The sequence below is a fragment of the Rhipicephalus sanguineus genome, chromosome 1 (genome assembly GCF_013339695.2).
Source record: "Rhipicephalus sanguineus isolate Rsan-2018 chromosome 1, BIME_Rsan_1.4, whole genome shotgun sequence".
Classification (NCBI taxonomy): Eukaryota; Metazoa; Arthropoda; class Arachnida; order Ixodida; family Ixodidae; genus Rhipicephalus; species Rhipicephalus sanguineus.
Window position 1 is genome coordinate 131972139 of NC_051176.1, and position 25617 is coordinate 131997755.

The window sequence follows — 25617 nt, forward strand, 5'->3', positions numbered from 1 at the left end:
GTCCTATATTTGTTCCCACGAAATAAATGTTCATGCTGTTAGCCAGCGCAAAATCCTGTCTGTCTTTCTTGTCCCGTTTGCCCGCGCTGTTTCCTGTGATGAAGCCATGCCAAGAAGCTCAAGCTTTTTATCCCTTTTATCGTTTTATTCTATAGGGCAGGATTTCTCTATTTACTCCGTTGGTCATTTGCAAGGATTTCCGGAAGTAGACAATGAACACTGAAATTTCGCAAAAAAGTTATTGAATGATGATCTAATAACTGCAACATTCGCATTCGAAAACAAATGTAAGTAAGCCCACTGACGAATAGTGCAAGCATAACATTGCAGGTTCGTAAATAGTACATTTATACACACCAACCGCATCAAGATGCAAGGAACGTATTCAGGAATTTGCAGCTTACCTTTAGCACACATCATCGTTATAATGAAGACATCGCAATGAGCACTCGACATTGTGCTATAAGTGATTGTTCGTTAAAATTTGAGGAACGCCGAAAAAAAAAAAAGTAATGGGGCAATTGTACAAAATTACGAACTTGGAGCTTTACCGCGTTTTTATTTCTGCTTAAATTTTGACTTCCCATAAACGTTAACATGGTTGCGCGGCAAAAGCTGGTGTCATCATTCTTTCCAATTCTTGTAGTGGTACTGACTGAACCCGTAGCATCTGACATCAACACGTAAACACGAATACAACGCATTCTCAGGAAACATCACTGGTGCGTACATTTACTAAACTCGGATGCAGACGTTGACTGAATTCTTTATTGGTTGTATTAAGTGAAATCACGTGCTACCTACATGCGTAACCTAAAATACTTGTTTTTTTTTAATTCACAGAATATTGTTCTTCCGCATTATTTCTCGGTAAGTGATTTATGTTTCCTGATTGTTCAGCGATTTGTGTGGTTGTTGCTATCACTGAAACAGCAGAGTGCGGTCAACATAAATGCTGCATGTTTTAAGCGTTCGGACAAAGGGTTCGAAACCAGTAGGAAAATCATTTTTCCTCGATTCATACAGACCGATTTGTGGCTGACAGAGGACCGTATTGACTGATTACGTTTAAGGTAGGCTACACTTAAAGGCACAGTAGACGGTACGCCAAATCTTATAACAACAGCTTCAGTTCGCATTACGAAACTCAAGGTTTATGTTCATTTTGTCACGCTGTGCTTTAATAGCATACATGGTATGACAATTCCGAACTAAACAATAAAGTGGAACGCTAAGCTATATATGCTTGACATATTAATGAACCTTCAGAGGGGATGATTGTTGTACGAGGGGCGTTCAATAAAGATTTCCCCTGACCTACTTCCTGTGGACGGAGAGCAACGAAAATTTGCAGATTTATTAGTCCTTATCTACATATGTGCCACCCAGCGACACACACTTCTCCTTTCTTTTTATGCAACTGTAAACACCTCGCTTGTAGAAGTCGACAGGTTGCTCCAAAAGCCACGTTGTGACTTCAGAAATCAGAGTCTCATCATCTGGAAAATGCTTGCCCTTCAAATATGACTTCATTGTTGGAAAGAGGTGGAAGTCCGGTGGTGCGAGGTCGGGTGAATAAGGGGGATGCGGTAAAATTTCAAAGCGGCAGGAGCGTGCTTCCATCTGGGCAACATGTGAGTTGTGAACTGGGCCATTGTCTTGCAGAAGGCGGACACCTTTGGTGAGCATGCGACGTCTCTTGCTTTTGATGGCCTCCCGCAATTTCCGCAGCAGTGAAGCATAGTATGCCCCAGTAATCGTGGCACACTTTCCTAGGAAATCCATCAAGACTACTCCGTGATGGTCTTAAGGGACTGTGAGCATGACGTTGCCCGCCGAGGGCTGGGTGCGTGTCTTCTTTGGTGGCGGTGACTCCAAGTGCTTCCATTGCATCGACTGGACTTTAGTGTCCGGATCAGAGTGATGGACAGAGCATTCATCCTGTGTATTCAGTTTGTTGAAAAAGTCCTGCTCGTTTCCATGGCACGTGGTCAAAAGAGCCTGGGATGATTCGACTCATTCCTGTTTTTGGAAAGGTGTGAGCAGCCGGGGAACCCAGCGTGCGGATGCCTTGCGCATATGAAGATGGTCCTGAATGATTTTTTCCATGGACCCCACACTAATCTTGACATTTTGGGCTAGGTCTCGAACGGTTACGCGGCGATTTTCCAAAATGGCGGCCTGCACTTGCTGGATGGTGTGTTAATCGATAGCGGAGCGGGGTAGCCCAGCAATCGGAGCCGTTTCCACCGAAGTCCTACCGTATTTGAATTGACAATGCTAGTTCTTCACTGCATCATATGATGGGGAATCCTCCCCATAAACCTCTTTTATATCATCGAACGTCTCCCTTGGAGTGCGGCCTTTCAAGTAGAGGAACATGACGGCTGCTCTGTGTTCTACTGCATCCATTATCCCACCTCACACTACTTCAGCACCTCTAAAAGATAGACCGTTGTTAGTTCAAAGTTGCACATTGGCACGTGACCTACAGTGACCTATGTCATTACACATGCGCAGTTTCAGCATGCTTCAATAAATAGAAGTGAGTCAGGGGAAATCTTTATTGAACGCCCCTCGTACACCATCCGTCCACTTAGAGTGTGCAGCGTACACGAAAACTGCCACTGAGAAACTCGAGATTATCACGTTTTCAATGTGGGCATTGCATGCCCTAACCAGCATGCTTTCATCTTAAGAACGGTTTAAAAAGTTAAACTTCACACAGGATTTGTTCTTGCGTGTCGAAATGGGTTGTTGTGAGGCAAGTAGTGCCAAATAATCCTTCGCAATCCAATCAAAATGAAATATACGTATAAACCCACGCGCAGACGCAATGGCCACGAGTTTGGTACTAGATTGCATATAATAATTGTTGAAGTTTTACGTCCTGAAACCACTATATGACTATGAGAGACGCCGTAATGGAGGGTTCAGGATTTGACCACCTCGGGTTCTTTAACGTGCACATAAATCTAAGCACAAGTGCAGGGTTCTAGACTGAAATAGACATTTAAAACCCGATAAAAACAAAGAGCTTGGGTACTATATGCCTCCACCCCTTTACAAAAGGGATGCCAATAATAATAATAATAATAATAATAATAATAATAATAATAATAATAATAATAATAATAACAATAATAATAATAATAATAATAATAATAATAATAATAATAATAATAATCAATCAATCGTTTATTTACCGTGCCCAGGAACAACCGTGAGGTCTTTGTGCAGGCGCACGCAAAAAAAAATCAATAAAAATAAAGAATACAATACAGACAGTCTTCAGAAATAAAAAGAGCAAAAACACGTAGACAAAGAGAAATGAACACGAAAGGGGAGGAGTAAAATAAGACAATATGAGAAATACTGAAGGGGAATAAAAAATTAGATTGCACATATACAACTATGCGGAAAGACGGAGAAGGGAAGACTTTGTACATTGGGCCATACTATGTCAAAACAGTGCAAAGCTCAGATAAAAACAACGATTGTGGACTATGAAAAACGTCAAGATCAAGAAAATTAATATTATAAAGACTTTGTATTCTGTGAACGGTAGAGTGTTGGAAGAAGCAGGCGGGTACATGAAACGGTCTGTTCTCTCTGGTTAACTTACGCGGAATTCGAAAATTAACACAATTGAGGAGTACAGGGCAGGATAGGATACCGTGGACTAGTTTGTAAAGAAATAAGAGATCAGAACGATTTCGTCGGCAGTGAAGTGATGGCAGTGATAATGATTCAGCAGTATTTGAACGAGATCCAGAGTCATTTTTAGCAAAGCGATGGTTATATATGCTGAGGAATTTTTTCTGGACTCGTTCAATGGTGTTACCGCTGGATTGAGCAATACCATTCCATATCACGGACGCATACTCAAGTTGCGGAAGACATATTGCCGTGTACAATTTGTGTAGGGCCATGGGAGACCTGAATTCTCGAGATATTCTACAAACACATCCGAGAGAACGAAGGCCCCGCATAGCAGCACGCTTAACGTGAGAAGAAAAGTTTAACGCGCTGTCAACAACAACACCAAGATCACTGATTTCATAAACCTTGCATAACGGCACAGAATTGACAGAGTATTGAAATGACAAGCTAGATGTTTTGCGAGTGATAGACATGAATTTTATCTTTGAGGTATTTAGAGAAAGGTTATTGCCGTTGCACCCTTCGGAAAAAGAACACAAATTTGACTGCAGCAAGCGACAGTCGTTAACTGAATGAATTTCCTTAAATATCTTGATGTCATCGGCATACAAGAGGAAAGAAGAATTACAAATGGCAAAAGAAACATCATTAACGTAAATTAAAAATAGGAGTGCGCCTAATACCGACCCTTGAGGGACCCCACTAGTCACTTTATACAAAGAAGAGGTTTGGCCATTTACGGCAACATAACAAGATCTATTGAGCAGATAGCTGTGCAAGAGATTCACAGTCGACAAGTCAACGTCAAAGTTCGCAAGTTTAACCATAATCAGTGTGTGGCTGACTACGTCAAAAGCCTTGCTCAGGTCACAGTAGATTACGTCAACCTGTCCTCTCTGAGAAATAGGTGTGGAGATCTGCGTCATGAAACTAGCAAGATTTGTGGTAGTTGAGCGGCCAGCAAGAAAACCATGTTGATTTGGAATCATTGAGTTTTTCACACTAAAGACAATATTTTGTGAAGAGCCAGTTCGAAGATCTTTGATGTGGCACATAGTAGAGAAATCGGGCGATAATTAGAAACATCTGTCTTAGAGCCCGACTTAAATACTGGGAAAACACGAGCAGTTTTCCACATGCTAGGAAATGTGGAAGTGTCCAGGCAGTTATTAAATATCGTAGTCAGTACTGGGACAAATATACTACCATAAGCTTTTAGTATGGCGGAGGGGATGCCATCTCGGCCACATGATAAGGATTGTTTTAAGCGCTTAATGCATTCGCTAAGATTTTCATCCAGCGACAAAGCACTGGATGAGCTAACTGCCTTGGGCTGTTGTCTGATATCAGTGCTTGAGTCTGAGGCCTTATAAACAGATGAGAAATGCGTGGCAAAACAGTCAGCGACTTCTACCCCATTCGAGTCTAGTAGTCTGAAGGACTCTCCGCTTTTTCTAGACCGTTTACGTACATACTTCCAAAACTCAGCCGGCCTGTCAGAGGCGCTTTTTTCTAAGAATTCAATGTACGAACTATGATCCTGTTTATATAGGCGTTTAGAGAGAGTTCGAAAAAAGCTGAACTCTTCCTTCCACTCGCTGGATTGAGAACATTTAGATTTCCTGTGTGCATGATCTTTACGCTTCAGTGCACTGATAGGTTCAGATAAGAACCAGTGGGGATATTTACGTTGTTTAGGTGTATACTGGGGAATAAAATTAAGCATGCTGCTCAGTACAAGCTCCGTAAACCGATCAACCTGGTCATCAACATTAGGTTTGTCAGTAACCTGTGACCACTCAACGGTGGACAAGAGATGATAGAGGCCCGTGTAATCACCTCGCTTGAACGCAAATCTTGGAGATTTGTTTACGTAACTGCTGTAGCTCGTTGTTTCGGCTGATGCAGATAATCTTACGTTAAGTGGTGGGTGGAATTTTTCCGGACGTACAAGAGAGATGTTGGAGCGGGAAACTTCAAGGGGTTGATCGTTTGACACACACAGGTCTAAGACGTTGCCACTCGAATTGACGACTGAATTATGTTGCAGTAGGGAATTAAACGCCAGAAAGTCCAAGAGCAGGCAGCACTTTTTCTCTGTGAAATGATTGTAATGAGAAAAGGTAAGCGTGCTCCAGTCAATTCCAGGTGCATTGAAATTCCCAAGAACAATAATTCTGTGCCCACTATGAGAAGATATCACAAGTTCAATAGAAGACATGACATCATGAAACGAGGCAGGGGAAATGCTGGGCGGTAAACAGAAACATCCAATCAACAATTTTTCACGGCGCTCAAGGTTGATTTCTAGCCAGATCGATTCTTCGATAGTTTCTAGGTCTTTCCGTCTAACGGATTTCAGTGAATTGTCAATGGCAATCGGCACGCCAGCGCCTTTCTGTTTGGTTTCACTGAAATCTCGGTCACGGCGGAAGGTGGTGTAGGTCGGGGGAAAAAAGTCCGATGAGGGAATTTCAGTGCCGAGCCAGGTTTCAGAAATAGCAATAATAGGAAAAGAAGACGAAAGAACATTAGAGAAAAACTCGAGTGTCTTGGTACGCAGACCCCGAGCATTTTGGTAGAATATGTCTACGTTACACGGCACTTTCGATTCCAGGCACTAGCTCAGATGGATGAAGCATGTCATCGCGCAGCTCCCCACGAAATGGCTTGAAGAGGCATCCGAGGGGCCACATCGAAGGGCCATTCAGGCGTTGTAGCGTTTCTTCGTCAACTTCTATATATATGAGAATATGACTGGAATCTTGTTTGAAGTCGCCGGCAGGAAATGGAAGACATATCAAGTGAAGCAATATGTTTTTTGATGTCAGCAGCAGTGGTGTCCGGGCTCAGCTTCGTAACAAAAATGGCCTTTGGCCGTTGTGGCCGTTGTGGCCGCTGAGCTACAGATATAGTGGATGTCTTCAACGCTCCAAACGAGGCGGATTTCTTCTTTCTTACACCCTCAGTTACCGCTGCAGAAGAGGCTGTCGCAGGCATCACACTGACACGCGCGGACGTGTCTACGTCACCTGGTGGCGAATTCGAAGATGAAAGAATTTTGGACAGAGGTTGTTCTGAGTACGCAGGTTGCTTGGAGGTCACAGATCGGCCAACGGTCACCTGCTCTGGAGGGATCACAGGTGCCTTCACTGACACGGCGGCCGTGCGGCGCGCCAGCTCCTCACGCAGGAAGCGGACCTCTGCACGAAGGGAGGCGACCACACGGGCTTGTTGTTCAACACCGCGGGAATGATCCTTACGGAGGCGCTCGTTTTCTTCGCCTAGTTGGGAATAATAATAATAATAATAATAATAATAATAATAATAATAATATAATAATAATAATAATAATAATAATAATAATAATAATATTATTATTATTATTATTATTATTATTATTATTATTATTATTATTACTATTATTATTATTATTATTATTATCATTATTGTAATGCTGAAACAAGAGGAGGCGAAAGGAAGCGCTTGCGTGAGACTGCAAGAATTTGAGTAGCAGGGCCTAGAACAGCATCAGAATGTTGGCTACCTTCACTGCATGAACGAGGCTTTTATAGCAGAGCTGTTATGATAGAGGTTTGTCGTGCGTCGTAGATAGAAAATTATGATCATCATGAACGGGGACGCGCAATATGACCGCCCAAGCATTCTGTACAGATGGTTAACAAGAGAAGCGAAACGTACAGCCACGTCCACATCTGTGTATAGCGCGCGAGCAGCCGGCCCCGCGACACCTTGCGGCAGTTGCGGGCTCTGACGTGGTGTGGCTAGGAGCATGCGCGGCCTTAGACATGAAGACCTACTTTGCACGAGTGACAACGTTGAAAAGTGCGCTTGTCTAACCAAAGATGCACGCTCACTCAGGGCGCTTTCGGCACCTCGATTCTAAGAGATGACACATTGCGACTGATAACACGCGCCTGACTCAGTCGCAACGTGTTCTCGAAACGCGCGTTATCAGTCGCAGCGTGCGTGATAACACACATTTGCGCAGTTTCCGCGGCCCCACTTCCTATTTTCGCCTATTGGTACGAGACTACGCCTCATCAGCTTAACCCTACACAGTTCTGGTGTTTCCCTTTGTGTGGTCACCCGAATGAGAATCAGCGTTTGCCCACCCGAAGCATGCCCTCATATCTGAATCAGTACTTCGCAGTTTTGACGTAACCGCACGTACGCTCCTGCCTAAGGACGCTTGTGGTCACAGCATTGGTAATATTTTCTTACAGCGAGACAAGGTTTTACGTTTTGTAAGGCAAAGGCCTTAGATGCCTTATCAAACGATAAAAGATACCGTCGGCGTCAACGAGAAGTGATGCAAAAAATCATGTGATGACGTCATCACGACGTCACTAGGACGTCGCATAACGTGACGTCATCACATTACCTCGACCAACCTTCAAAGGTGGGCCGATCCCGGAGGCATGTGAGGTGCAAAAGGCCACGAGTGTGCACGCCACCAATGCCCGCGCTGTTGATCATTCTCATATTCCATAAAGCCGCAGGACAACGCCGGTTCCCCATGCCTCCACCCTAATTATAACGCATTTCTCGCGCACTTACCACTAAGTCGAGAGTGGCTTTTTAACAGCGAAGCTGCTCTAGCTCGGCGCAAAGTGGGTAATCGTACACTAAAACTATCATCATCATGAACGGGTATGAGCCACAGAATCTGGACAGATCCCACTACTCACCGCTACGGCGTGGCCTATCATAACCCTGCGAACAAGGACAAGGGGGAGAGCGAGGGAAAGAAGTAGACAAGCAAACAGAGAGACGGAAAGAAAGATATAAAGAAAGAGAAAGAGGATGCTTGCCGAAAAAAATTCTTCTCGAGGCGGGATTCGAACCCGCGCGTGTACCCTCGATCCGAAGGCGAGCGTCCTAACCACTAGGCTACCCACACACGCCAGCAGAGCTTTGTATAGTATAGTGCAGCATGGGGATGGTAAAGGGAAGTGAGTATTAGGTGGAGAGATGTGATGGTAAGGAGGAGAGAAAGGAGGAGGGGAAAAGGTAAAGCGTAGCACAGAACGAGAAAGAGAGAAATTAGAAAGAAATGCAGAAAGAAAATGAAAGAGAGACAGAGAGAAAACCAACGAAAAAGAGGGAACGAAGTAGAGAGAGAGAGAAAAGATAGAGAGAAAAGATAGAAAGATAGAGGAAGCGAGCATCGCGTTGTCTAGCGACCAAATACCGCACCACTTGGCCAAGCCGCCCACGCGCAGTAGCTAAGCCACGCCCACCGACGGAGACATCGCGCACAACCTTCGCTCTATATAGTGCGTATTCCCGAGGAGGAAGCCGTGAATATCGGAGCTAGACTTGGCGGTCGACGGGAATTGCGAGCGGCGACGGGTCCGTGCTTCGCTGTGCCAAGCTTTGCGCGACTTAGTGCAAACTGCCCGCAATTTTTTCTTTTTTGTGCGCTTTTTTTTACAGGCCAAAGATATCTTCTTGCTTCACCAAGCCGTCGTAGCGTGCAAATTGTTCTGACGCCCGCAAGCGGAAGCAATGTGCTTGACGTGAGAAAAGGGTCGCTTGAATAAAATTTATCGGCACCTTGTCTGATGTGTGTGTGCGTCGATGATCTTGCTGCTCCGTTTGGGACATGAGAAACTGACCAGTTAAAATAGAAACATGCATTGAACTTATTATGTGGTCATTGAAAATCTAAAGCCAGAAGAAAGCCAGTTAACCTTATTTTAATAATTGGGAGGACAAATAGCTGCCTCCCGCCATTTACAGCAGTATAAGGTGCTTTCTATAGTATGTAATTTATTTACTTTCAAAAAATTTTTGGAAAGTAATTAGTAACGTAATTTAACGACTTCTTAGCAGCAATTGCGCCATCTCAGCTTGCAGTTAACAGGAGCAAATTACATATAAGGGTCGAATGCACAGTGTGTTTCAAGAAAGGTACCCGACAATTCTCAAAAATGAGGGAAAGGGAATATTCGCCCGATGCCTTCCTAAATAGTTTTTGTTGCGGCAGTCATCTTAAAGGGACCCAGAAGCGGTCTTTTGAAGTTTTGTCAGCGGTTAGGCAAGAGCATCCCCAAATCATTCGCACCAAAAATTAGGCGACGCACCCTGTACCAAGGCCTCTACGGAATGTATATCTATACCCTCCTCCTCACGACTACCTTGCACGCTTGCACCCCCAACTCACAGACACGCTGGCATCGCCGGCGATCGCAGCGCTCTCATGAGCGCACTCGACGGTTTGAGCTTCGCCCAGTCATGGCCTCAGATATTGCGCGCCGACGGGTTGCGCGCAATCTCGGAGGCCCAACAAAGACGAAGCTCGCGGAGTGGTTGATATCAGCTCCGACAGGTGCCGCCACACTACTAGCCGATGTTATTTTATTTTCCTGTACGGCGACAACCTGCAAAAGCATGCGGACAAACAAAAATAATTCGAGAATGATCACCGATAAGCGTAAACTCGGGCAATGTAGTTGTGTCTTCAGGGGTGAAGTTACAGCCGCAGACACGTAGATCGTGGCGTTGAACGGATAGCGAGAGCGCGACGCTCCTTGCAGCGACGAGCTGAAGGGATTCCCCTCGCCAGATGCCTCACGAACATTGCACGATGTCGCAGATTTACAAGTCACCAATTGCTAGAAATTGCTAGATATGTGGTACACAACACGGTCAGGGCGATTCATTGTGTCCAAGAAAACAGACCTCGAGATAAACACTGTCGCTCAGCTCACGTCAACACAGCACGTTGTAACACAGGCAGACGACGCTCGCTGCCCACAGGTTCAGCCACGCCTTCACAATGCAATACGGTTATCTAGGTACGAAGTTTTCAAGTCGGCTACCTGCAGCGAGCAGAGTAAAGTCATCGTTTATATCAGATGCGAGCTTACCTACATCGAACACTTAGTAACACCACATGATAACAACCAGTACGCCTGCCTGACAGTAAAACGCAGGGATTTCACTTTCACGCTAGTAGGTGCATATATTTCACCTTCAAGCCGTTTTGACACTGCAAGACTAAGCGCAATTTTATCAGCCTCTCCTGGACCGTGGATTGTTACCAGTGATTTACACTCACCACCCACTAGGGAAGTCAGAAGATGGATCGTTGTGGAAGACAAGTTTTCTCCTTTGCGTCCGATCAGGAGCTGCGCTGTGTAAACGACGCCAGTCCTACGTTTCTACGGGGATTGACATACAGCAGCTGCCTCGACCTCACGTTTGTGTCACGAAGCCTAACTGACAAGATGCAGTGGTTTGCAGACAATGAGACCCATGGGAGTGACCACATTTCGACTTATTTAAAAATCAAGGGCCTGAGCAAATCACAAAATTTCACCGCTTGGCCTCGCATCGACTGGCCAATGTTCAGGTCGCTAAGAGAAGAGTGGTGTCAGGAAAATGAAGCGTGTCCTCTTGAAAATCTGGAAGGTATGATGAGAGATTCTGTTCAAGAAGCTACTTATAATTTTGAACCTATATCAAAATTTTGCGAGTATGAAGCGGAATTGGAGCGGCTCAGAGCTATCTGTCACCGTGCCGAACGACGCTATAGGCGCACAAAATCCATTTACGACTTGAGGGAGGCAAGACGTCTGCAGAAGAAGATACAGCGTCGGATCAACTCACTCCAGTCTTTTAGGTGGAAATCTTTATGCGAGTCGCTTGATCCCCACAAGCCTCTATCGCGAATATGGAGGATTGTTCGCGGCCTACGAACATCGCCGCACCAACATCGCCCCTTCAAATGCCTTGCTCTCCACCAAGGTCGCCGCGAAATTGAAGTCGCAGAAGATTTCTGCGTGAAGGTTGCCGGTCAGGTGTCCGCGGCCACCACGCGTTACCTAGGAAACGCGCCAGTTTCAATAGATTCGAGAATGGACAATGCGTTCTTTCTAGAGAAACTTCAGGCTGCCTTGGCTGCACGCAAGCGACCTTCATCACCTGGACCTGATGGGGTCACCTGCCTGGTTCTTTGCAACCTCGGTCAAGCAGCTCGGCGCGCCCTTCTGGCCGTGTACAATGACTCAAGGTGCAACGGACTGGTCCCATCTTCGTGGAAACCCAGCCGCCTCGTCCCTCTGCTTGGACAGGTAAATATCTTCTAGACTTGACCTCCTATCGCCCCATCGCACTTGCCAGCTGCTTTGGAAAAGTGATGCAGAGGATGGTACTGACTCGCCTAGAGTGGTACCTGGAGCACTATAAGATATACCCTGAGGCTATGACCGGCTTTCGGCTTGGACGGTCATCCATAGATAACGTTATCGACCTGGTTTCGTCTGTGCAACAGCAAAAGAGCCTAAAAAGGTTATCTGGGAACGATGTTCTTGGACGTGAAAGGCGCATACGACAACGTATCCCGTGATGCCATTTTGGATGTCTCGGGGAGTATTGCACTGGGAGGCCGTGTTTACCAATGGATTGACAGCTATTTGAAGGGCAGGACCTTCTTTGTACAGACTGAAGATGGTCCAACAGCGCGCCATTACACCTGTCGCGGCGTACCTCAAGATGGAGTTTACAGCCCCACACCTTTTAACCTAGCACTCCTCGGCCTGGTTGACTCACTTCCACGGTCTATTCATCTATCAATATATGCAGATGACATCTGCATCTGGGCTTCGGGGGTGACGCGTCTCCACGTACGTGCCAGGCTTCAGAGAGCGGCTACACTGACGTCAAAGTACCTTCAAGGACGGGGGCTGGAGCTGTCATCAGAGAAGTGCTCACTTGTTGCCTTCACGCGCAAGGCGATGGACCCGTATTAAAATCAACAGACATGCTATCACTTATGAGAAGACCCACCGCTTTCTGGGAGTCATAATTGATTGGGAGCCCTCGCCTACATGAAGAAGAAACTGACCATCATCACCCACGTCCTAAGGTTTCTTGCTGGAAAATCGTGGGGTGCATCTGTGCGAGCGATGCTTCAACTTTACACCGTTCTGTTCCTCTGTTTCATGCGCTATAGCCTACCTGTGCTTTGTAAAACCAGAAGAACAAATGTACGTGTCCTCCAGTCGCTTCAAGCTCAAGCACTGAGAATATGCCTTGGCCTTCCGAGATGCACAACTACAGCAGCGACTGCCGTCATCCCGCGTGACCATCCAGTCACTACACGCATACGCATCGATGCTTTGAGAATGCACATCAGGCATTTCGCTCGGATTACATCGCACCACCTTGCCTCACTTCCTACATCTAGGCCGCACTCGGCGTTCAGCGGTACTGTAGCATCACATCGCGCAGTGATTCCCTCGAACTTCACGCATGCAGAAAGACCGCTCTTACCACTGTGGTGCCTACACCCACTCGAAGCCCTTCTTACCATTCCCGGAATCCAAAAGAAAAAACAGTCGCCGTATTTAGCCTTACAACAGGCCTCACTATTGTACCTGCATAAGAAACACAGCGGACGTCTTCACATCTACACGGATGATTCTGTCTCTCCTGCATGCTCAGCAGGGGCAGTGTTTATTCCCGCAAAATCAGCCACCATAAAATTCAAAACATCGCATTTGACATCGTCGACGGCCGCAGAACTCGCCGCCATCCGTGCAGCACTAGTTTGTGTTTGAAGAACCTTCGCAAGCTTGGTCCATTTTCTCTGACTCGAAGGCAGCTTTTCAATGTCTTATGTCGCCATTTCGTTATGGACCTAATGAGCAGTTAGTCGCTGCTATATGGCTCCTTCACCACCATGCCATCGAGAAACAACACAACATAGCGTATCAGTGGATACCGGGTCATTGTGGTATATAGGGTAACGACCACGTGGAGGGGCCGCCCGATCTGCACATGACAGTGACCGCTCCGCAGATATACCGTTCTCCAGAACCGACTCAGCTACAAGACTTCGTTCGCTGGCACGTGAACTCACACTTGCCCAGTGGAACTCGGCGGAATTCACCAATGCTCGTCTACACAGCTTGGATCCCAATCTCCAGCTCCGTCTTCCGTCAGGAATATCGCGAGCTGAGGAGACGCTTCTGTGCCGCCTGTGGCTTGGCGCGGCCTTCACGAATGCCTACTCCTGTCTGATTGAAATGGGCAACAACTCTACATTCAATAATTGCAGCTGCGAAGAAAAGATCTCCCATCTTCTGTGTGAGTGTCCCCGTTTCAGTGCGCCAAGACAGGAACTTTCGCATGCGCTAGATAAACTTGATAATCGCCCTCTGTCAGAACAAAGGGTTTTGGGACCTTGGCCGAGTCCGCCGTCAGCACAGAAGGCTTTGAAGCCATTATTGCGCTTCTTGCGGACATGTGGTCTTAGAGACAGACTCTAAGCAGTGTCGTATTCTCCTTTCATTTTTTTCTCTCTCTCTTTGTCCTTTTCTTGCTCTCCTATTTCTTTTGTAGCATCTCTCTTCTATCATCTTTTATCCCCCCTACCCTTTCCCCCAGCACAGGGTAGTCAGCCGGTCTAAGAACTGGCTAACCTCCATGTCTGTGCGCTTGTTTCTTCATTCCTTCTTAAAAAGCGGCAGCAGGTAATTTTAGCACAGTAATTCAATTAGACCAATTTCACCGGCAAAACCGAAATGCGGAAGAGCTCAACCGCCATATTCTTCTTAGACGCCCTGAATAATTGAGCCTCGGTACATCAAGCATCGATCGACTTCGTTTCGTTTGTGTGTGGGCTGCGCTTGCCATGATAGCACGCATGGCGCACGTACGGTAACTGATGTTAAAGAACTAACACCACTGCAATCACTGTAGCGAACACTGTATGACGACATCCTGGTCGTCTGCTATTTGCGCTTTCTGGCGCTTCGGTTTCGCTTTCGCCGGTGAATTTGGTCGAATTTCATTATTCCGAAATAAGTACCATTATTTCCCAATAACTACACTTGTTTTTTACCAGCTGGCAAAAAATAAAAATTCATCGACGATTACATACTGCGTAGTGCGAATTCTGAGCGCAGCTACATGTTAGAGCAACGCCAACTGTGTTTGAAGTTCTGGCTATCCGCAGTTGTAGCAATATAACATTCGTTACATATTGGCGCAGAAACTGCCAGCGCTCGAGTGCTACGCACAACACTCTGTGCACTGCAGGCGTCGCGAACCAAACGAGACCCTGACAGCCCCGTTACGACAAGCGAAGTCAGCCGCAGTGCACGTACCAGCCCTGCATGCGCACGAGCTCCGACCGAGGGGCCGGCGCGCGAGGCGTATGAAGAAATCGAGGTTCACTGCAAACGGGTTTGAGCCTTTTAGGGAGTTTCGGGCTCGACGCATAACGTGCATCCAAAAGGTACTACGCAAAACCCCCTTCAAAATGAGGTTCAAAAGGAGGTTTTATTTACATCCTTTAAGGGAGTGATAAGACGGAACTAAGGAGGTAAATTTGTGTTTTTATTGAACTCATTTTGAGGGCTTGAACGGAGCGCATGGGAAGCTTTTCTGGTTCTTTTGAGAGCTTTTTAAGCCTCCTTTTGGAGGTATAGTTGGTGTTTTTATGTAAGCCATTTTGGGGGCTTGAACAGAGCGCATTGAGAGTTTTTCTGCTTCTTTTGAGAGCTGTTAAACCTTCCTTTTATACGAGGCCCTAGAGCGGTCGCGAAATGAAAAAAAAAGTATATTTTAGGCAGTATATTACGTTTACCGGCCAATTTCCGCTACTACTCATCACTAGGACATAATAGAAAATGGACATCAAAGTATTTACGCACACACATGACATCTGCATGCAAGTACGCACGACACAGCAATCGAACTCGCGACCACACGCACTCAAAGCAAGCACTATAACCATTACACCACAGCGCCACCACTTGCAAGTTGCCTTTTTTCGTGGTCTTATATATGTACCAATGCAAGTACAAAGCGGTTGGCAACCCGTCGGCACAACTTCGAACTTCTGTGCTTGTACCATCGGCGTGTGTTTGCTCTTGCGGAAGGTCAATACACAATTTGTGGGGCGTCATGCAGGCCGAGCCGATCGCCGTAAACACCCTCGGCTGCGAATTCTCCGGTTCACCGTGTCGTGCCGCTAGAAAAATTATAAACGTATGCCCTCTTCGCTCGCGCTAAATTCGTGAATACCAGCGTGACAAAGGTATCTTCAGATGAGCGAACGTATGTGCATTCCATGAGCGTATGCTGTGGAGCAATTTTCGTTATTTCTGCAGCCGCGAACTGCGCGCGTCCATATGCGGCAGCGTGTTATGAGCGGTTCGAAGACCGCCTGCGTTCTCATATGAAAGTTACACACGCAGATGCCCGACTTAGAAGAACACTGTAACGCGCCTACATTAAGTGCATTTAATGCGCGCGTACTGCCGCGAGCTGCACGCAGGGGCAGCAGCGCGCTCTGAGCATCTGAAGAAAAATCTATTTCCGCAATTAGCGCTTATTCGCAATGCACCCTTTAGCGCGGACCGCCTGCGTTCGCATATGAAAATTACACACGCAGAAAATTCCAGAGTTATAAGGACATTGTAACGCGCCTACATAAAGTACGTTGAATGCGCGCGTACAGCCGCGAGCAGCGCCTTCTGAGCAGCTGAACGCTTATCTATTTCCGCAATTAGCGCTTATTCGCAATGCACGCTTTAGCACGGCATTCAGTGATTCTCTATAACGCATATTCAGTATTTATTTGCTTTCATACTCGGATACTACCTACATTTCTTACTAATTAGCTTTTATTGGTAAGCATCACCCCACCGCGTTAAAGCGAATGCCTAACGCGTGCCCCAAGGTCAAGGACAACCTCCCCAGTTTACCAGTGACAGGTCTCCCACAAAACAAAAAAGTTAATGTACTTGCACTTCTCTCTTGTGAACGTCCATGTGTACTTGGCCCTCCCCTCAGACAGATGATGCAGTACCCATTAAAAAAAAGCATTACCCTCTTCCTCAATGGAACAGCTGTTCTTGAGAAAACATGGTTCTGTTGAATTACTTCACCACAGCAGCAGAGAGGTTGGCTTGTTTGCAATTCAGAATTTACCAAGCGTAACACAGAAACACGAGGACTGTAGTAAATATGCAGAAAACTGGAAAAACTATCATATGTGCACTCCCTCGTCCACCTGCACACTACGTTAAACTTTATTTATACAACAGCAACTTTCAATTACGCTACTATTGATAAAAGATCACCCAATCTACGTTAGAACACAGTGATGACTTTCTGTCTTTCTGTTGCCTATCTTCTACGATGTGTATAATCTGTGAATCATCTGTTGAATGTGTTCGGTAATAAAACACAAGCAGTTACATTGAGGAGGCAGTGTTTTAGCAATTTGTTTTGCAAGCACAAATTCATTTCTTCAATTTGCATGCACGGCAAGTAGTCATACTTCAATTGATACAAGAACCAGTGGTTGCAACATTTTATTGAAATCAAAACCGCAGCAGTTCTCGTGTCAATGTAAGGATATAGGTATATATTTCCATCGTCGCGCACAGAACCTACACCCAAAACTGAACACGTGGAACAACATATACTGTACAGCCTAAGCACTATACATAATTCACAGCAGTAAAGCAATATGAAAGTAGGGTGTAAAATCCCATCATGATGCGCACTAACGTGTACACTTCACCGTGCCAGTATGTAAGTATAATAAAAAAAAAATAAGCTACCCAAGGAACTTGGTGTCAGCCTACACACGAAGGCAACTAATCAGTACAATAAGGCTAGCATCACTTTTGGGAAATATGAAACCGTGTAGACAGGCAGTTGTACAGTTTTTTATTGCATTAGTTTGCCCTATGGCATCAAAACATGTCGCACATGATTTTGGAGTTAAGTTTCCTACAAAAAAGCCCAAAATAGACCTGTGGTGTTGACTGTAGGTCCACTTACCAAGGTGCATAAAAGCATTCAGCAATGCCCACAAAATTACAAGGTTGCCTTCATATGTTGCTGTACATATTTACTCACAGATACCTGGAAGCCATCGTAAATTTCTGGAAGTGTGCTTGGGAACTTGTCGGCATAATCACATGACTGCAATGTACCAATACTTCTAATATGCATAACAAGTACAGCCATGCTTCAATGTTTTTATGCCAGCTAGTGCCATCTGTAACTCAAAAGTTCATCCTTAATTCCTCACTTGATGGCTTACGCATAATTACCACATTGAAAATAATCCAAGCACCATGGCTGCAACGTCAACTTGCAATTAGGCAATCACAGGCACTAAATAAAAAAATTCCTGTAAATAGTGACTGATCGCTTTGCACATTGGATCTTAAGACCTTGATATGCCATGAAGATGAATAAAAATTGACCACACATATATAGAGACTGTGAAACAGTCAGGAGTTCAGTTCATAGGTAAGGAAAACGTGAAAACGAAATCAGAACACATAGCAACAAAGGGGACGAAACGACACACTACTAACAACTGAAGTTGAACATGTGCGGCTTTTTTAGTCGTGTGTTTATATCTTTCTGTGGTTTTGATTACACTTCAGTTACTAGTAGCGCATTGTCCTGTCTGCTCCCTTCATTCCTCTGTGGATGTGTGATTGTTTAGTCTTGTAATTTTTTCGTACTGTGTGCTTACATCTTTCTGTGGTTTTGATTAAACTTCAGTTGTTAGTAGCGCGTCATCCTGTCCCCTTCATTTCTCTGTGCTGTGATTTTTTTGCACCCTCTTTAACTATGAATATACACCAACTCGCCCAACTGCCCCTGTTAAGACTTATGTTTGCTGAATAACACTGGGTCCACTCAGCGTCTTTTTAAACAATGCGAAATGTTCAAATGCACACGATATCAGAAAGGTTGCACGCAGTATTGCGCATAACACTCTGCATCAATACCAGTGTTGGCCTAAATGTGGTAAGATGTATGAGCTGTTCGACATAGTGTAAAGTGAGGCACATCGGGGTGTTCCCACAATCATGTGTGTCGGCAGGGGTATGCACAAAGGGCACCTGCCGCCATCAAGACACACCAGCACTTGAACCCACCCAAGCTACACCAATGCTCTCCTGCTCACCAGGCCGACACGTTACGCCGCCTTGCACCCCCAGGACAAAATCCTGCCGACACTCATGCCCACAATACACTTGTCTTGAACACAGACTGGTGGGCAAGCAACACTTGCTGCTTTGCCAGAAGTGTATTCCTGAAAATTACACAAAAAAGAAGTCCACTAAGATTTCTGTATACATAAAAATGAATGTCTTACCGAAGATTCGCACTCGACTATCCTTATTGCAGACATTTTGTCAAAACACGAAATAAATACAAAATTGAGATGCTGCTAAGTATTTCCTTGTGAGCGTTTCACTTCGTGTGCACAGGGCGAAAAACAAACGGATGTAAAAAAATGCGAAACAGCACCAGAAGTGTACTCTTGCCATGTTTACCATTATGTGGGTAGTTTTTGATGTCAGTAAAGTTATCATTATAAGTACACTTTAAAAGGGTTGTGAATGTTAGCAAGGTCTTGATTAACCGCACCTACTCTGTTTAGGAGTGAAGATTGGGATACTTGGCACTGAACCATGGCAAAAATAAACAGCGCACTTCTAATGAGGATAAACTAAGGCCTGGGTGCAATAACAGCGCTTTCACCTTGTCAAATTGTGTCAACAGTCATGATACTATGTATTGACCTTGAAAACTATGGCAACATAATGCAAAACAGCAAATTAACGAGAGGGAGTAAACAAGATGATTCAATAATCTGGTTCAGCAGACTCAACAGCTGACTTATATCAATGCGATTAAATTAGCCTTGCACATCTCCTAATGGCTAAGAATACGCACATGTAACCTCGGCAAATTCCACTGTTGATACGTGACCAATGAAGTTGCATTCCTTCCATGCCGTTGAATGGCCGTTCCTTCTTTTCTGTTTTCACTGTTTTCTGATTTTCATTGTTTTCACTAACGTAAATGTTCACCCTTTTTGATTTTGTTACTTTGCAGATGGCGTGGGTGTTTTGCCTTTGAATGTGCACGTTTCTTCTGCTTTGTCTTTCCTGCTTCTTTTTGTATGCGTATATGTTTTGCCTTTGAACGTGCACACGTTTCTGCTGCTCTGTCTCTCTTTTTGCTCTACTGGGCCTTGTGCACTTCTCAAGCTACCATTGTCGCTTTTCACTTGAGGCCCATTTCCTGTATTTTGCTGGAATAAACATTTATCTATTCATTCAATACCATAAAACGCACGTGCTTCACAATACACACTGCACTTAGCAGATGTCTGTCACATCATATGGCCGTCATTGTATAGCTTTAACATGATTTATTCGTTCTAGCTAAATGAATCCAAGCTAATGATGTTAATGTACCTTGATGTGCTATTTCACTGTTCCTTGATGCATATGTATGAAGGTACAGTGCTTATGTACCTTAATATGCTATTTCAGGAGAGGGGCAGAGTGCGCAATGCAAAATTGTTGCTGAAAAGTCTTTTCACTTCCTGACAATCAGTGCTTCGGTGGGTTCTCACAGTTGCATGGCGGGAGAAAGATGTCCAGGGTAGTTGACTGCATCCAAGGTAGATGCTGCAAAATGAGAGCGCACGGTCTTGTCACATGTCAATGTGCGCAAATTGACACGATGACGAAGGATTAAAACAAACAAATGAAGATGGAGAAAGGAATAAATCGCAAACAAAGTTGTCCTTTATGCACATTCCATCATGTGACAATGTGATAACCATGGCCTTTTGCTCTAATGTATATTCCCTGAAAGCATCATGCCTCATTCATGCTTTATCGGAGGCAAGAAAATTATATCGTGCAAACAACTTTATCAGGGCGCACTCCTGGGTCGATTGACTGGTCGTATGAAGCATGAGTGATATTCACAGAAGTTCCAAAACATGCATCACACATCATTGCTATCTGATTTTAACGACCTAAATGCGAAGCATTTGTTAAACACTTCTACGACTTTGAACGGATCTATCTACCTATCTATCTAGCCGCCTACGACTCATAGCTCGTGTGGGTCTTTCGTTAATGGGATGTATGCCAAAATTCGTGTGGCATGATACGACTGCATGAAGAACATGAATGATGGGTCTTAACTTGAAAATCATGATATGCATTTCATTAACGACATGATTTACACGTCACTGTCTTGGTTCTCTTGCGACTGTTTCGTTAACTTGATATTTACCAAAATACGTATGGCATCACAAGAGTGTATGACGCACAGAAACGACAGTTCCTAACGTGCAAATCATGACACGCTTGTCATGTATGGCGCTATTTTGACAACATGGTCTCGGGGGCGCTAGTGGCCGTTTCGCCTGCTTCATATACACCAAAATTGGTATTGTGCAGTGTGACTGTACGTCCAACATAAATGACAGCTGGCAACATGGAAATAATGACATGCATGTCATGTACACACGCCACGCTCATGGTTCGCTCGCGGCCGGTTCACTAGCTTGACATTCACCTAAATTGATATAGCGTGAAGTGATTGTGCGACGAACATAAACCCAGACAACGCAATGGCGTCCTTTGGATACACCTAGAATGCGCTCCTTAGGATGTGTGGGAAGTTCTAAGGACGTCCCAAATAATTCCCGCAAACCTCCAGGAAGCCTCCAAAATGAGACAAAAAACGGGATCCATAGGACTTCCTCCCCATAGGACATCTCGGGATGATATTGGGATTAGATTTGGATGTTGCACATTCCATTATCAGTACATGCAGCATTTAAAGGGCACATGCTAGTTAATATAAAGAACTGCTTTTTTGAAAGCCTTACATTTCTTTGAATGTTTTTAAAACCCCTGCACGTACTCTTCCAGCAATGCAATTCACTCCTGCTTTTTCATGTGACTGCAGGCCTATAATATGCTCAGTGGTTCTGTTGCTTTCTTCTTTGCTTATTTTCTAAATCTTCAAAACACTGAAAACACTGCTGCAAGGGCAGAACCCCACACATCTGCCTACAGAGCACTTTGCATGTAAAAGTTCCCAATGTAAAATAGAAGAACAACGGATCTTGCCCTATGTATTTCAATTTCAAGCCTGAATTAAAGAACAGCTTGAAGGCGCTTTCAAGCACACGTAAAGAAGCCAATGATAAAAGCTCTGAATTCCATGATCCTGTAACAGTTCTATAACAGAGATGAGTACAGAAAAAGCAGTAGGACAAGTGCAACACATATCATACTTTTCTGAAAATGGCTAAAGTTAGGCGTGTTCAGACAGAAAAATGTATTTTTAAAATACTCGTAGTATTTCTGGATCTGTTGTAAATGTATGACACTAGTTTAATGTCACACTATAACTTACTTAGACAATATATAGTTCATGCAAATAGAAGTTTGAATTCTTTATTTTACTGCACATTTGCCATGCATAAAGGGCACACATATATATCATTAGGAAACATTCTCCTCACTGGAACTGTTAATAAAAAGCTTAAAGTAATCACTTTCTTGCTCTGTCGTTCCCTTAGCCTAACTGAAATTTTGATTTCCTGAAACACAATTTCTTTACTAGCACACACAACTTGTTTAATTCTCATCTACTAGTGCGGAATTCAGGGTTGTACTTGCTTGCTCGGATGCTTTTGCGATTACTGCAGGGCTCTTTTTGAACAATGTACTATGTAGTGGACCTGATTTTAGCATTACACTATTGGTGCAGTTAATTACTCTTTGCTCTTCAATCTACAGGCAGTGTGCAAGTAAGAAAATGAAGTTTTAGGAAACAAAAAGTTCAGTTCCAGCACAGGAAACAATTCACCAGAAAAATGATGGCACTGAATATGGCATACATAAACAAGAAACAACAAAGAAGGAATGAAACAGTGGTGAAAAAAAAGCAACACAAATTTTAATACACGCAATGCAGAGAATTTGCAATAACTGACCTTCAGGATTATCTTATTAGTTGAAAAAAAAAAAAACTATTTTTGTTGCGCGGCCAGCCGCTCAGCAGCATGACGGAACCAGGTCATCGCAGCCTTCTCCACATCCTTCAGGGTCGCATTCGGGTTTCGGATGTCATTAGTCAACACGCCTGCATGCACAAAAGCAATATTATCGTTCCTATAAGTTTTGCACACCACACAAAACTTGGGCCGGTATGGCACTCTTCTAGAAATTAAGGCAGCTTCGCATGTGTGGTGTCAAGCCTGTAGGAAGTGCGGAGCTGGGCAGCCTTCTTTGTTTCTCTTCGGTTTTTTCTTTCTTTCCGCCTCTCTTTTTTTCCTCCTTTTCCCTCTTGCTGTCTTTTCTTCTCTTTTTATTTTTATTTATTCCTTCCTCTCTATCTATTTCTTTCTCTTTCTAATTTTCTTTCTACCTCTTCCTGTTCTTTCTCTCTGTCTATTTCTCGCTTGCTTCCTCTTTTTTTCTATTTTTTACATGGCTCTGCCTGCGTAAGGCCAAGCAACGACAGCATACGACAGCCCGGGCCCCTAATGTGCTCCACACTTAATATCATCATCAAGGCGCTCGAAGAACAAGGGGAAGACCCCTTTAGTGCGATCACGCGCTCATTACTCTATAGATGGCTATGCTATACGCGGTTTTGCCTGCATTATGCCAAGCGATGACAGCATACGGCAGCCCGGGCCCCAAAAGTACTACACACTTAAAAACTGACAGTAAATACCAGGACTAATTGCAGCAAAGTATAAATAGACAACCTAGCTATATTGAGTATACTGCTTGACCAGAAGATTTCACAAAAAACCAAGTGATATCAAGCTTGTTACACCTGACTCACCGCACATCAGCTTGCAGAGGTGCAGTTCACAGAATTTTCTTTCACTTTGTGCCAAACCAACTGAAGCCCACTGCAGCATTCCAGCTGAGGAGGGACTGCAGTACACATGTTCTTTTCTGTTTCGTCGAATCTCCCCCTTGTACAGCCATGTGCTTTTTCTGTTAAAAGGAAACAAGAAGATATACAGCTAGAAAGACACATTGGGATCCAGTTTACTTTGAATGTTTTGCAACCTAAATGATCTTGTGGTAATAAAGAAATACAAGCTGGCTTCTAGCTTTACTTAAATTGTTTAGAACTGTCATACGCAGCTAGCTATGTAAAAATTCAACAGTACGTCACAGGCACGTAGGCAAGGGGGGGGGGGGGCGGGGGGCCCGGGCCCCCCCCGAAATTCGTCCAGCCTTTTATGTTCCCGGGCAATTTTTTTTTCTTTTTGCCATGAAAAGACTTTCTTTCGAATAAATAGGCCTTGGGCCCCCCCCCCCCCCCCGAAAAAAAATTCTGGCTACGTGCCTGGTACGTCATTAATCCGACTGTCATAAGTAATATTCACATGAATTTATAAATGCCTAGTCACTCCAGCATGCTGTAGTTACAAGACAGGCAACATTATACTGAGCTTAGGCCATGAAGCAGAGAAATTACCATTTGATCATGAGCTTTGCTGTCTGTCTCGAGCTTCTCTTTATACGCAAGAACATCCGCCACATTCGAGAAAGGCAGGTCTGGGAGGCCATGAGGGTGCGGAGCTGCACTGTCGGCATTACTTAGCAGCTCGCTGAAATATTGCAAATGGGCTTGCTGGGTGTGCTTCATGCTATTTAACACATGTTGTATCCTTTCCATGAAAGCTGAAAAAGAATTGATGACATCAGTGTTATGAGAGTTTTCAGTTCAGCAATATGTCTTAAGATGAAAAACTACCGCAATAATTCGAACATAGCTAGGCTTAAGGTAACTAAAGGTTTGTAATGTTCAAAGTGCTTTGCTGTTCCAGGTAGCTATAGGTTAACCTATATTCAAAATATAGCTTTAAAACTTTTCAGTGAATTATATGGCAACACATAAAAAAAACAGTCATGAACATTGCTGAGAGTTACTTGTAGGAGCGCTAACAGCAAAGCATGAGTCTCCTTTGCATTAAGAATTGTTGGGGTTTTACGTTCCAAAGCACGACATGATTATCGAGCCAAAAATTTTGACCACCTGGAGTTCTTTAACATAATTGAAATCTACGTACAGCCTTCTTTGCAGTTTTTGCGACACTGGCTTGGTGATAACAGTGTAAGTGAGGATCTACGATTTGATTGATGTTGCAGCAGCACCACGAGCACAAATGTTTTTATAAGTCACCGCTTGCACATTAGCAACCATCGTTGCTCAAATGATGAGGCATGCTCCTAAAGAAGAACGAAGGGATAAACTGCGCCACTAACTTATCGTTAGAATGACAGAAAGCTGACGAAAGCTGAAGAATGACGAACATGGACACAAGAGAGAATCCAAGATGTCAAGGCGTTTGTGGTGTCTTGAGTTCTTTCTTGTCTTCATGTTTGCACGCCCTGTCTCTTCAACATGACTCATGGTAGTGTGTCACTGTGTCACAACGACAATGGGAAAGTATGTTATGCCAGCAGCAACATACAATTTTTTTTTCATTTGTGCTATGTGGCTGCGGCATAGGGGAGGGTAATGAATGCTCAGACTAATACTATTATCATGAAACCAGAGCAAGGTGGGGCACACTGTTCAGAAGCTATGCAGTTTGTGTTTCTATTTATGCTGATACATAGCATATATGAAGGAAATAGGACACTGCCCACATACATGAGCTCAAGAGATGGAGGTGGAGCAATACAGCAGGCTGTTACACTGCTTGAACACAAATCGTATTACTGGTGACAGTCATTGTAAGATGGGTTCTGCCATAATTTTTTCCATCATGAAGCCAGCAACACCAACTAAAAAACTAATCTGATTTAGTGCTAAGAATATCACCTTCCGTTTCCAACACGTTACACAAAAGAACAATACTCGTGGAATTAATTTCACTCTTCTGGGCATGCATTATCACATATGTGAATAGTACATCTACAGTACAAAGGAAACATTTGCCTCAAGTAAACATGAAGCAAGAAAACACATAAACAAGACGGGAATTTTTCCCTTAGAACCCAAGGACACAGAACATTATGGACTGTAACCATTAAAGAAGGTGAATGACATACCGAGCACTTGTGGGTCTGTTTGTGACCT

General features: G+C 44.3%; 1 long non-coding RNA gene across 1 annotated transcript; it reads right to left on the reverse strand.

Moving 5' to 3' along the window:
• Nucleotides 1-22530: 22530 nt before the first annotated feature.
• LOC119386835 (uncharacterized) lies at nt 22531-24046 on the reverse strand. The gene is made up of 3 exons (XR_007416448.1): nt 24007-24046; nt 23359-23516; nt 22531-22647 (listed from the first exon to the last, which is right to left on the reverse strand). It is a non-coding gene; the product is annotated as an uncharacterized LOC119386835 (long non-coding RNA).
• Between the last annotated feature and the right edge of the window lie 1571 nt (nt 24047-25617).